This window comes from Geotrypetes seraphini, chromosome 5 (genome assembly GCF_902459505.1).
Source record: "Geotrypetes seraphini chromosome 5, aGeoSer1.1, whole genome shotgun sequence".
Classification (NCBI taxonomy): Eukaryota; Metazoa; Chordata; class Amphibia; order Gymnophiona; family Dermophiidae; genus Geotrypetes; species Geotrypetes seraphini.
In genome coordinates, this window is record NC_047088.1 from 143541208 (window position 1) to 143554457 (window position 13250).

General features: G+C 48.3%; 1 protein-coding gene across 2 annotated transcripts in view; it reads left to right on the forward strand.

Moving 5' to 3' along the window:
• NDUFS1 (NADH:ubiquinone oxidoreductase core subunit S1) overlaps positions 1-13250 on the forward strand; it is a 178254-nt gene that overhangs the window by 94622 nt on the left and 70382 nt on the right. The gene's annotated exons all lie outside the window — the stretch shown is intronic.

Here is a 13250-nt window from a genome sequence, read left to right on the forward strand (position 1 = left end):
CGTCCGCAAATTTTATTATCTCACTCTTTGTTCCTGTTTCTAGATCATTTATGAATATATTAAATAGCAGTGGCCCGAGCACTGAGCCCTGCGGGACACCACTTGTGACTTTCCTCCAGTCTGAGTAGTGTCCCTTCACCCCTACCCTCTGTTTCCTACCCGCTAACCAGTTTCTGATCCATCTATGCACGGCTCCGTCCACCCCATGGTTCTTCAGTTTCCGGAGTAGACGTTCATGAGGCACCTTGTCAAAGGCTTTCTGGAAATCTAGGTATATGATGTCTATGGGGTCTCCTTTGTCCATCTGTTTGTTAATTCCCTCGAAGAAGTGCAATAAGTTGGTCAGACACGATCTCCCCCTGCAGAAACCATGTTGGCTGGTTATCAGAAGTTCGTGTTTTTCAAAATGTTCATCAATTTTTTCTTTTATTAGTGCTTCCGCCATTTTCCCCGGAACAGAGGTCAGACTCACCGGTCTGTAGTTTCCCGGGTCTCCTCTTGATCCCTTTTTAAAGATGGGTGTAACGTTGGCTATCTTCCAATCCTCCGGAATCACACCTGTTTTCAGAGACAGGTTGCAAATTTGCTGTAGTAGTTCCGCTATTTCCTCTTTTAGTTCCTTCAGCACCCTTGGATGGATTCCATCCGGACCCGGGGATTTGTCAGTTTTTAGTTTTTCTATCTGTCTGCGCACATCATCAAGGCTCACTTCTATGGATGTTAACTTTTGTGCTTGATTTCCATTGAAGAATTGCTCAGGTTCCGGTATGTTGGTTGTGTCTTCGTTTGTGAATACAGATGAAAAGAACATGTTAAGTCTTTCTGCGACCTCTTTCTCTTCCTTCACCGCTCCCTTCCTGTCTCCGTCATCCAGTGGTCCCACCTCCTCCCTAGCCGGCTGTTTCCCTTTAACATATCTAAAGAACGGTTTGAAATTTCGTGCTTCCCTGGCTAGTCTCTCTTCATACTCTCTTTTGGCTTTTCGTACCACACGGTGACATTCTTTTTGATACTTCCTGTGCTCTCTCCAGTTTACCTCAGTTTTGTCCCTTTTCCATTTTCTGAATGAATTTTTCTTATTGCTTATCACTTCCTTCACTATTTTAGTTATCCACGCCGGGTCTTTTATTCGACTCTTGTTGCACCCTTTTCTGAATTTGGGGATATATAGATTTTGCGCCTCGCTCACCGTGTCCTTGAAAAAGGACCAGGCATGTTCTACCGTCTGCCATTTTTGGGAAGTGTTCCTAAGTTTCTTCTTTACCATTCCCCTCATTGCTTCGTAGTTACCCTTCCTGAAGTTAAAAGTTGTCGCTATGGTTCTCTTTCCTTTCAGTATTCCTACTTCCATCTTGAACTTGATCATATTATGATCGCTGTTTCCCAACGGTCCCACTACTTCCACTTCCTTTGCAGGTTCCCTTAGCCCATTTAGGATTAGATCCAGAGTGGCATTTTCTCTTGTCGGTTCTCTAACAAGCTGTTCCATGAAGCAATCTTGTACAGCCTTCAGAAATTCTGTCTCCCTAGCGCATCTTGAGCTTCCGAGACTCCAGTCTATCCCAGGGTAGTTGAAGTCTCCCATAATAACCGTGTTACCGCCTTTGCATTCTCGCTTCATCTCGGCTTCCATTTCTTCATCGATGTCTCCGGTTTGTCCGGGTGGACGATAGTATAGGCCTATCTTTATTTCAGGCCCTTTCCTTCCTGGTATTTTAACCCATAGTGATTCTAGCTTGTTGGTCGTCTCCGCTGTGTCCATTCTTGTTGATTGTATGCTTTCTTTTATGTATAGTGCTATTCCACCTCCTTTCTGTCCTGACCTATCCTGGCGATAGAGCTTGTACCCCGGCAGTGCTGTATCCCATTTGCTTTCCTCATTCCACCATGTTTCAGAGATTCCAATGATGTCTATGTCTTCTGCAATGATCATGGCTTCTAATTCCCCCATTTTGTTTCTTAGGCTCCTTGCATTAGTATATATGCAATTTAGCTCCTGGAATTTTGCTGCCTTTAATTCCTTTCCCTGTGCTTCGGTCTTTAGATACTTCTCTTGGGCTACAATCTTTCTAACCTTCTCTTCTTGGTTAGTCGACTCCTGTAATTTGTCCATTGTTTCTTCCCAGCCTTTTTTCCCCTCAGTATCTTCACGGGATACCTTTTTCCGAAACATCGACGCTTGGTCGACTGTCGGCTTTCCCCTTCTTCTTAGTTTAAAGCCTGTTCTATTCCTCTCTTGACATTGTTTGCTAGAAGTCTAGTTCCCGCTGTGCTCAGGTGCAATCCATCTCTCCTGTAGAGCTTGCTCTTGCCCCAGAACGTCGTCCAGTTCCTCACGAAGTGGAATCCTTCTTCCTCACACCATCTCCTCATCCACGCATTTATTGATTGTAGTTCATCCTGCCTTTTCACATCTGCCCTCGGTACCGGTAGGATCTCTGAGAATGCTATCTTCTGGGTCCTCATCTTCAGCTTCCTTCCCAGAATCTTGAACTGTTCTATCAGCGAACTTCTTTTGTAGTTCTTGCTGACATCATTCGTCCCAATGTGGATCATTACTGCGGTCTCTTCCATCTCCGCACCTTCCAGGATCTTTCCAATTTTGTCCACGATGTCCTTGGTTCTCGCTCCTGGGAGGCAGGTCACCAGTCGGTCCTCCCTCCCTCCTGCTATGTGGCTGTCCACATGCCTCAGGATCGAGTCCCCCACTAGGATCGCTGATTTTCCCTTCTTCAATGTTCGCTTCGGTCTCAGGTCAATGTCCTCGGTGTGCTTCGCTCTCTCTTCTTCTGGGCATCGACTGGTCAATTTCTCTTTGTGGGTGTCTTCTTTGAGGTCTTCTGCTTCTTGTTCTCCCTTCGATGTAGGTGTAGCTTCTTCTATCATCTGAAGCTCGTTCTCTTCCACCCTCCTCTTGTATGCTTCTTCAATGAATTTCTCAAGTTCCCTGACTTCCTCCTCGATGTGTCTCTCGTTCGTGAAATCTTCAGCTGTCCTGACTGGGTCTTCCGTGGTGTAAAGTCCTTCTAGTTCCTGTATCTTGTCCTCTAGTCGCTTGACTTCCTTCTTCAAGCTTTCCAGCTCCTGACACCGACCGCATACATATGACTGTCTCCCCGAGGGGAGGTAGTCATACATATGACAGCCAGTGCAGAACACTGGAAAGCTCATCTTCTGGTTTCCCTCTGCTTCCATAGTCGTTCCTACTTTAAGATAACACTTAAGATTACGTGCTCCTTGTGTGCCTGCTTTCTTCAGCGCTTTCTTCTTGTGTGTGCTGCCCTCGCTCTACCTTACTATACTTTGTTTGTGTTTGTTCTTTGTGTGCCTGCTTCTTGCCTTCTTCTTGTGTGTACTGCCCTTGCTCTACCTTACCTTACCGTTGTTTGTGTGTGTCGTTCCTTCTGCGCCTGCTTAGGAACAAATTTAGGAACAAATTTAGGAACAAATATGTTTTTAGGTTTCTCCTAAATTCCCCATTTGTATCAGGGCACCTAATTTGTACATATATATATTCTTGGGCAGTTTTATAAGAACCCACTGGAGCATATGAAACGCTGTCCTACATAGTCACACAACCCTCCCCCCATTTTATGAAGCCGCATTAGTGTTTTTTATCGTGTTGCGGCGGTAAAAGTTCCAAAGCTCATAGGTGTACTGAAAATCTGCTGCTGCTGTTAATGCTGTATTCTGATCCGGTGTGCGGCCTTGAGCATCTGCGCATGCTCAAGGCCTGCCTGCTCCTACGCGATGTCAGGGAGTAGGGCGTGCATGGAGGAGGGTGGCAGCGGCAGGGGTTTGTGTGCAAGGAAGATAGTGGCTTTAAGGTTCATCACGGGGGGGGGGGGGGCATGTATTCAGCGAGGAGAGCAGGAGGAGGGGCATCATCCTATTGAAGATTACAGCCCTTGTCGTCATCGGGAGTTGAATGGAGGACAGCCGCACCATTGGTCGGGTGGTGGCTCAAATATAAACCGAGACTCCAAATCTCAGTTTATATTTGAGTATATATGGTAATTGATTTTGTTGAGTGAACAGTATGTTTGAGAGGGGGCTAAGAATCAAATATTTTGATAGGAATGAGTCTAGTATAATGTAGTTTGTGATTACAACTAATATGTTGTAAACTATGCGATATTCAATGGGCAACCAATCTTCTAACACATCTTGAATAACATTTCATTGATCATTCTAAGAGAAGCTATTTCAAAAGATGATATTTCAATTTTTCCAAAATTTCCAATTTTTTCCACTTCTGGCCTCAGGATTAAAAATGGGAAAAACATTTTTCCTCAACCACCCAGACCAGTATCATTCTTTGACATGATTGGTTCTTGAAAACTAACAGCAAATAATTTTATTTTAATTTTTTTATGCAGTAGTTATCCTAACTTGAGCAACAAAGCAATCAAGGCTTTGTTACTGTTTGGGTCTTCTTATCTTTGCGAATTTGGGTTTCCAGCTCTGACAGAAATTAATTTTTTTAAAAAGAGAACGGCAGATGGTGGATGATGAAATGTGTGTTTGCTTGCCAACTATCAAGCTGCGTTTGAGTTAATTTGCACTCAAAAACAGCACATATATTGTCACATTGTTTAGCACTTCTATTTTATCTGCTTTAGTTTCACTATTACAATTGTCCATGCATAGCTTAAAGCACTGTTCTTCAACCGCCGGTCCGCAGAAAATTCTTGCTTCGCAGGGCCGGCAAGATCTGATTGGGGCCATCGGCAGTGTCTGGGCTGCAACGGCGATGAGCAGCATTGGTGGCCCCCCACGATGCAATTCAAGTTCGGCAACGGCCTCCCCGGCACTCAAGATCGGCAACGGTCTCCCCCCCTCCCACGACGGCACTCAAGTTCGGCAACGGGCCTCCTTCTCCCCCCAGCATCAACAGCACTTCAGATCGGCAATGCGGTGCTCAGCCCAAAGCTTCCCTCTGACTCAGCTTCCTGTTTTCGCCCAGCAGTTCAAGCCAGAGGGAAGCTTTGGACTGAGCACTGCGTTGCCAATCTGAAGTGCTGTTGATGCTGGGGGGGGGAGAAGGAGGCCCGTTGCCGATCTTGAGAGTCATCACGGGGGGGCGTTGCTGATCTTGTTGCCAAAATCGGAAAGAAAGATGAGAGGAAGGGAGAGAGATGGGCCGGTGGTGGATGGAACGATTGAGAGAAGGGGCAGATGATGGAAGTGAGGGGAAAGAGAGAGAAGGGGCAGATGATGGAAGTGGGGAGAAGGGGCTGATCGAAGTAAGGGGAAAGAGAAAGAATGGGCAGATGATGGAAGTGGGGAGAAGAGGGAGAGAGAAGAGGGTAGATGATGGAAGTGGGGAGAAGGGAGAGCAAATGCTGAATGGAAGTGGAGAAAGAGAACCCATACTGGATGAAAGGAGGGATAAAGAAAAAGGACATATGATGGATGGGGGAAGACGATAGAGTTAGTGAGATAGTGGAGGGGTGAAGGAAAAGGGTGGCATGCTGTGGGTAGACACAGTGAAAAGAGGGAAACTGAGGACTGCATAGTAAGAAAGAATTTAATTTAGACGGAGACAGAAAATAAAGAAGGAAGACCAAAGAAGGGAAGAGAGAGAGGAGAGAGAGAGATGCCAGAGAACGGGGAAGGAGACAGATATCAGATCTGAGCGGAGGAAATGAGAAGAGAGAGATGCTATAAACCACAGGGGGGATGGAAAGAGAGATGAAAGGAGAAAGATGCCAGACCACGAGGGAACAGAGGGAAGATGATGGATGTCAGACCAAAGGGGGGGGTCTACAGGAGAGATGGCAGGGGGAGGCAGACATTGAATGGAACAGGCAGATGCTGGATTGAAGAGACAGGGCAGACGCTGGAAGGAAAAGAGTGAAAAGAAGATAAAAGTGGAACCAGAGACAACAAAAGGTAGAAAAAAATCATTTTATTTCTATTTTGTCATTAGAATATATCAGATTTGAAATATATCCTGCTAGAGACATAACTGGGGACTGCAAAGCCCAGGCAGTGCTTCTTTAGCATCCAGCTGGCTTAGGACTCTCTCTGACCAGGGGGCACTCCCCTAACACTATTCCTGTCATGTGTGACTGCAGTATTCTGTTAGTATGATATTTTTGTGTAGCATTCTGTAATAATTTGGCTTGTTCAGTTTTCTTGATAGTAGAGGGGATATATGTGAAGGGGAGGGGAGACAGGGGTTTTGTTAGTCCTTGCTCTATATATTTGTATTTATAAAATGACAATTGTACAGAATATTGTTTCTTTTTATACTTTAATAAAATACGTTCAATATAAAATCATAACTGAGGCTTGTGCGGATGGGATCAGATGGTTTGTGGGGACCGAGCTTGCAGAGACAGGGTGGCAATGTGTTTTTTAAATTTCAGTCTTAGTAGTTTGCCGGTCCACAAAAGAATTCTTTTATTATCCCAGGACAAGCAGGCAGGTATTCTCACTAGTGAGTGATGTCATCCGACAGAGCCCCGATACGGACATCTTGCAAGCATGTCTTGCTTGAAGAAACTCAGAAGTTTCGAGATGCCCGCACCGCGCATGCGCCAGTGCCTTCCCGCCCGATGTACCGGGCGTGTCTCCTCAGTTCTTTTCTTTCCGCGGAGCTGAGAAGTTATCTTCATTCTGCGCTGACTGAATTTCAGTTTTTCTTTGCCTTCTTTACCCGCGTTTTAGTTTATTTCTTTGAATTTCTTTCGTTTTTACTTTCTTTTTTAAAAAAAAAAAAAAGTTAAAATTATTTCTTCCGGCGGTTCGGCCGGGCCGGCCTCGTGGCTGCGGCCTACCGCTTTCGACCTTTCAGCGTCGATTTTCCGGCCTATGTCCCGGCCAATCACCGGTTTTAAAAAGTGCAGCAAGTGCCAGCGTGCGATTTCGTTAACGGACCCGCATCGACGCTGCCTGCAGTGTCTTGGTCCGGAACACGTTCCGAAATCGTGCCGGCCTTGTTCCACGCTCACTGCGCGCTCGTTTAAGAGGCGTTGCTTGCTTTGGGAGTCGATGTTCAAGATGGAGACTGCCAAGGATCTATCTGCTTCTACGTCTGCTGAGGTTTCGCCGGTCCGCTCGAAACCTGCATCGACGACTCCCGCATCCAGCATCGTGAAGCCAGCATCGTTTACACCGGCTACGGCTTCAACTTCAGCTGCGGCGCCTGCCTCCGTCTCCTCGGTTCAGGTACCGCCTTCCACTGTCCCTCCCGTGGTCATCAAAGTGCCCAAAGCTAACAAGCAGAAGCACTTGGCCACGAAGGAACGCGAAGACCGTGCAGGAGGACCCCCTTTCAGTGCGGATCCCTCCATATCGGCTTCGCTTCGATCCCTGCTAGAAGCTCAGTTTGTCCAGCTTATGCAGACTATGGGACCCCGGCTTATCGCCAACATCCAGGGTGAAGTCCGGGCACCGGTTTCAGGGGGCGGTCCGCCCCCTCCCCCTCCTCCTCGCCGTTCGATCTCGCTGCTCGACGAGGGGGATCGGCGGAGGGTGGCGGAATCCTCCAGAAGGGCTTCCCTTCCTGATATGCCACCTTTAGAGCCCATCACACCTCCACGCCAGCAGGGTGCTGGGGCAGCCCCTGATACTCGGAGTCCTGGGCATACTGCATCGCAGGAAGAGTTCTTCTGCACTCCATACCAGACTTGGGTGGCGCTGCGTGAGTCCGCATCCTTACCACCTCTGCGGTCCACCGCATCGAGCCCCATCCGTTCCTTAGAGGCTTCGGGGGATAGTGCGATGCACAGAAGATCTCGCTCCCCATCCCGTCACCAGGAGGGGCATCGATCTCGACACTCATCTCGACACTCCTCACGTCATTCGGAGGTGTCTCCGCAGAAAAAGATGCAGCGTTTGGGATACTCATCGTCAGATGTATCCCAGCCGGAGGGACCAGAGTATGAGGAACCATCTACCTCCTATTCTCCATGCCGGTCTCAGCTCTCCCTGGACCCGGAGGCTTCCACTTCATCTAGTCCGTCTCGGCGGCCGGCCTTGGCAGACCAATTGTCTTTCTCATCTTTTCTCCGACAGATGGCGGATGACTTGGATGTGACTTTGGACACTGGGTCTAAATATTCTAAAGAGTATTTGGATACTATGCATTTGCCTCACCCTCCAGCGGAGACTCTTCGGCTTCCTTTGCATAAATTGCTGGACCAGACTTTCATGCGCTGTTTTGAGACACCGTATTCTATCCCTGCGGTTCCCAGTAAGCTGGATGCTCGATACCGCATCGTTCACCACAAGGGGTTTGAGGGGGCTCAACTTTCTCATCAGTCCCTTCTGGTCGAGTCTTCTCTCAAGCGGTCTCACCCTTCCCAGGTTTACGCTTCGGTGCCTCCGGGCAGGGAGGGGAGAACGATGGACAAGTTTGGTAGACGTGTTTACCAAAACTCGATGATGGCGACTCGAGTGCTCAATTACAATTTTTTCTTCTCATCATATTTGGATTTCTTCTTGCCGGTACTCCGCAAGTTCATCCCTTTCATCGATGCTCAGGCTCGTTTCCAGTTTGAGGAGGTGGTGGCGACCCTGTCCCAGTTGCGGCTGCAGCTGATGCAATCCTCCTACGATGCCTTCGAGCTCTCGGCACGGGCTGCGGCCTGTTCAGTCGCCATGCGTCGCCTGGCCTGGCTTCGCACTATTGATATGGATCCGAACCTCCAAGACAGACTGGCTAATGTGCCTTGTGCGGGAGCGGATCTGTTCGATGAGTCTATCGAGACTGTTACTAAAAAGCTTTCGGACCATGAGAAGTCTTTTCAGTCTATTCTGCGCCCTAAACCGAAGCCTCAGCAGTCTCGTCCTTCTAGACCGCCTCAAATCTACCAGAGGCGTTATCAACCGAGGCAGGCTCCCCAAGCGAGACAGCCTGCGAAGAGGCAGCCTCCACAGAAGACTCAACAGAAGCCTCAGATGCCGGCTGCACCCAAGGCTACTCAGCCTTTTTGACTCTCTTCCAGGGAGCATAACCGACGTTCTGTCTTCCCCTGTTTTTCCCATAGGGGGTCGACTCCACCATTTTTATCATCGATGGGAGTCGATCACCTCGGACCTTTGGGTCCTTACCATCGTAAGAGAGGGATACTCTCTTCATTTCCAACGGGTCCCCCCGGACCACCCGCCAAGAGAGTATCCTTCCAACTCGACGCAGACCACTCTTCTTCTACAGGAGGCGCAGGCTATGCTTCGGCTTCGAGCCGTCGAGCCGTTGCCAGTAGATCAGCAAAACCAGGGGTTCTACTCCCGGTACTTCTTGGTTCCGAAGAAGACGGGCGATCTGCGTCCCATTTTGGACCTTCGAGTCCTCAACAAGTTTTTGGTCAAGGAGCGGTTCCGCATGCTGACCCTTGCTTCTCTCTACCCCCTACTCGAGCAGAACGATTGGTTATGCTCTCTGGATCTCAAGGAGGCCTACACTCACATCCCGATAAATCCCGCCTCCCGCAAGTTTCTCAGATTTCGGGTGGGACATCTACATCTGCAGTATCGAGTGCTTCCATTCGGCCTTTCCTCGTCTCCCAGAGTCTTCACGAAGTGTCTGGTGGTGGTGGCCGCCGCACTCCGGAACATGGGTCTCCAGGTGTTTCCATACCTCGACGACTGGCTCATCAAGGCACCGTCGGCTCCAGAGGTCATTTCGGCGACCTTGACTACAATTTCTTTTCTGCAGAGTCTGGGCTTCGAGATCAACTTCCCCAAATCACATCTTCAGCCCACCCAGTCTCTCCCCTTTATCGGGGCTGTTCTGGATACCATTCAACTTCGAGCATTCCTTCCTCCTCAACGCATGGATGCTCTCCTTCTACTCTGCCAGTCGGTGTCTTCTCGCCCGTCCATCTCGGCGAGACACATGATGGTCCTCTTGGGCCATATGGCCTCTACAGTTCATGTGACGCCTTTTGCCAGACTACATCTCAGAATTCCTCAATGGACCCTGGCATCTCAATGGACTCAGGTGTCCGACCCGTTGTCCCGTCACATTGTCGTCACTCCTGCTCTACGGCAGTCTCTTCTCTGGTGGATGACCTCTTCGAATCTATCCAGAGGTTTGCTGTTTCACTCTCTTCCCCACCAGAAAGTTCTCACGACCGATTCATCGAACTATGCATGGGGGGCCCATCTGGATGGTCTACGAACTCAGGGGTTCTGGACCCCTGCGGAACGACTCCATCAAATCAATCTTCTGGAGCTCAGAGCCATCTTCAATGCTCTCCAAGCTTTTCAGCATCTGCTTCACGACATGGTGGTCCTTATTCGCACAGACAATCAGGTCGCCATGTATTATGTCAACAAGCAAGGGGGCACGGGCTCGGCCCCTCTTTGTCAGGAAGCTCTTCGAGTCTGGGATTGGGCGGTTCGCCACAACACCTTCCTCAGAGCTGTCTACATTCAGGGGAAAGACAACGTCTTGGCAGACAAATTGAGTCGTCTTCTCCAGCCTCACGAATGGATGCTCCATTCCAAACCCCTTCATCAGATCTTCGCTCAGTGGGGAACGCCTCAGATAGACCTCTTTGCAGCCCCCCACAACTTCAAACTGCCTCAGTTTTGCTCCAGGATCTACACTCCTCTCCGCCTCGAGGCAGATGCCTTTCTACTGGAGTGGGGGAATCGCTTCCTATATGCGTTTCCTCCCTTTCCTCTCATTCAGAAGACTCTGGTCAAGTTGAGATCAGACCATGCCACCATGATTCTGATTGCTCCTCGGTGGCCCAGACAACCTTGGTACTCCCTTCTACTTCAACTCAGCAGCAGGGAGCCAGTACTTCTTCCAGTGTTTCCTTCACTACTTACTCAACATCAAGGTTCACTACTTCATCCCAACCTGCAGTCTCTTCACCTGACAGCTTGGTTCCTTTCAACATAACTCCTCACCAGTTCTCTCAAGCAGTGAGGGAGGTCTTGGAGGCTTCCAGGAAGCCTGCCACTCGACAATGCTATTCCCAAAAATGGACTAGATTCTCTTCCTGGTGTATTTCCAATGCCACGGAACCTCAGCGAGCTTCCCTTTCTTCTGTATTGGACTATCTTCTACACCTGTCCCAGTCTGGTCTCAAGTCTACCTCTATACGAGTCCACCTGAGTGCTATTGCGGCTTTTCATCAGCCTCTACAAGGGAAACCTTTGTCTGCTCATCCTGTGGTTTCCAAATTTATGAAAGGGCTTTTTCATGTCAACCCTCCTATCAAACCTCCTCCTGTGGTTTGGGATCTCAATGTTGTCCTGTCTCATCTTATGAAGCCTCCGTTTGAACCTCTCAACACGGCTCCACTTAAGTATCTCACCTGGAAGGTGGTTTTTCTGGTGGCCCTCACGTCAACTCTTCGGGTCAGTGAGCTTCAGGCCCTAGTGGCGGATCCACCGTTCACTGTATTCCATCATGACAAGGTGGTTCTCCGTACTCATCCAAAATTCTTGCCTAAAGTGGTCTCTGAATTTCACATCAACCAATCCATCGTGCTTCCAGTGTTTTTTCCAAAGCCTCATTCTCATCCTGGGGAATCTGCTTTGCACACTCTGGACTGTAAACGTGCTCTAGCTTTCTACTTGGATCGCACAAAGCCACACAGAAATGCTCCTCAACTTTTCGTCTCCTTTGATCCAAACAAGTTGGGACGACCGGTATCGAAGCGCACCATCTCTAACTGGATGGCGGCTTGTATCTCTTCCTGCTATGCCCAGGCTGGATTATCCCTTCCCTCTAAGGTCACAGCCCATAAGGTCAGAGCAATGGCAGCCTCGGTAGCCTTCCTCAGATCGACACCGATTGAGGAGATTTGTAAGGCTGCCACTTGGTCCTCGGTTCACACATTCACCTCTCATTATTGTCTGGATACTTTCTCCAGATGGGATGGACAGTTTGGCCAAACAGTGTTACAAAATTTGTTCTCTTAAGTTGCCAACTCTCCCACCATCCCATTGGGGTTAGCTTGGAGGTCACCCACTAGTGAGAATACCTGCCTGCTTGTCCTGGGATAAAGCAATGTTACTTACCGTAACAGTTGTTATCCAGGGACAGCAGGCAGCTATTCTCACGTCCCACCCACCTCCCCTGGGTTGGCTTCTCAGGCTAGCTACCTGAACTGAGGAGACACGCCCGGTACATCGGGCGGGAAGGCACTGGCGCATGCGCGGTGCGGGCATCTCGAAACTTCTGAGTTTCTTCAAGCAAGACATGCTTGCAAGATGTCCGTATCGGGGCTCTGTCGAATGACATCACCCACTAGTGAGAATAGCTGCCTGCTGTCCCTGGATAACAACTGTTACGGTAAGTAACATTGCTTTTCTGCTGGTCCATGGGTGTAAAAAGGATGAAAAACTCTGGCTTAAAGAATTTTAAATAAATAACTCTCAAATTTAATTTTTTGTTGATTTAGCAATTTTATAAACTCAATTATAATGTGCCACGAAAAACCTTTGCTCTGTTTAGTGTGCCAGTTATAAAAAAAAGTCTGAGACACTGGTCTAGATGTATCACACAGGTGATGGTAAATGGAGGAAAGTTGTCTGCTGCTGTGCAGTGCCCTCTTGTGGCCAAAAAGAAGCACAGGAGATTAGTCTTGAAACCATGGTCTCTGGAAACCTGTGCCACCCCTAGGCAAGTTCTTTTTTTTTTTTTTTTTTAATAAATCTTTATTGAGTTTCCAAAGCTAACAAAAATGCAATACAGTATCTATATAAATATTAATCATATATGCATTTATAATCAATCAAAATCCATACAACAATAACCCCTCCACTCAACCAACATTTCATAAGGGAATAGAACCATACAAAGAAATACCCCCAAAAAATTAAAGTTAAGGCGATCCCAGTTCTTCCAGTTGCGCGTAACCCTAGGCAAGTTCTGTACTACTACTATTACCTTGTTTTCCAGAAAATAAGTCCTAGCATAATTTTTAGAGATGCTCCTAATATAAGCCCCATCCCTCCCCCCAAATGTCTCAATCCCTGACACTAGTGCTGCCTGATTTGCTGAAAAAATGGACTTGTCGATTCAGCAACTCCCCCCCCTTACTGCTTTAGGAGGCCTTGGAGCGGAGGTATGTCAGTCTCATGGTGGAAGGTTTGGTGGGATTCTGCTGCACAGGGGGATGGGAGGGATAGAAAGATGCAGCACAAGGGGATGGGTGAGAGGGGAGGAAAGATGCTGCACATGGGGGTGGGGGAGAAAGAAGAGGAAAAAATGGGGTGGAGGAGAGGAAGGGAGAGACGATTGTTGTACATGAAAAAAAAGTAAGACATCCCCCGAA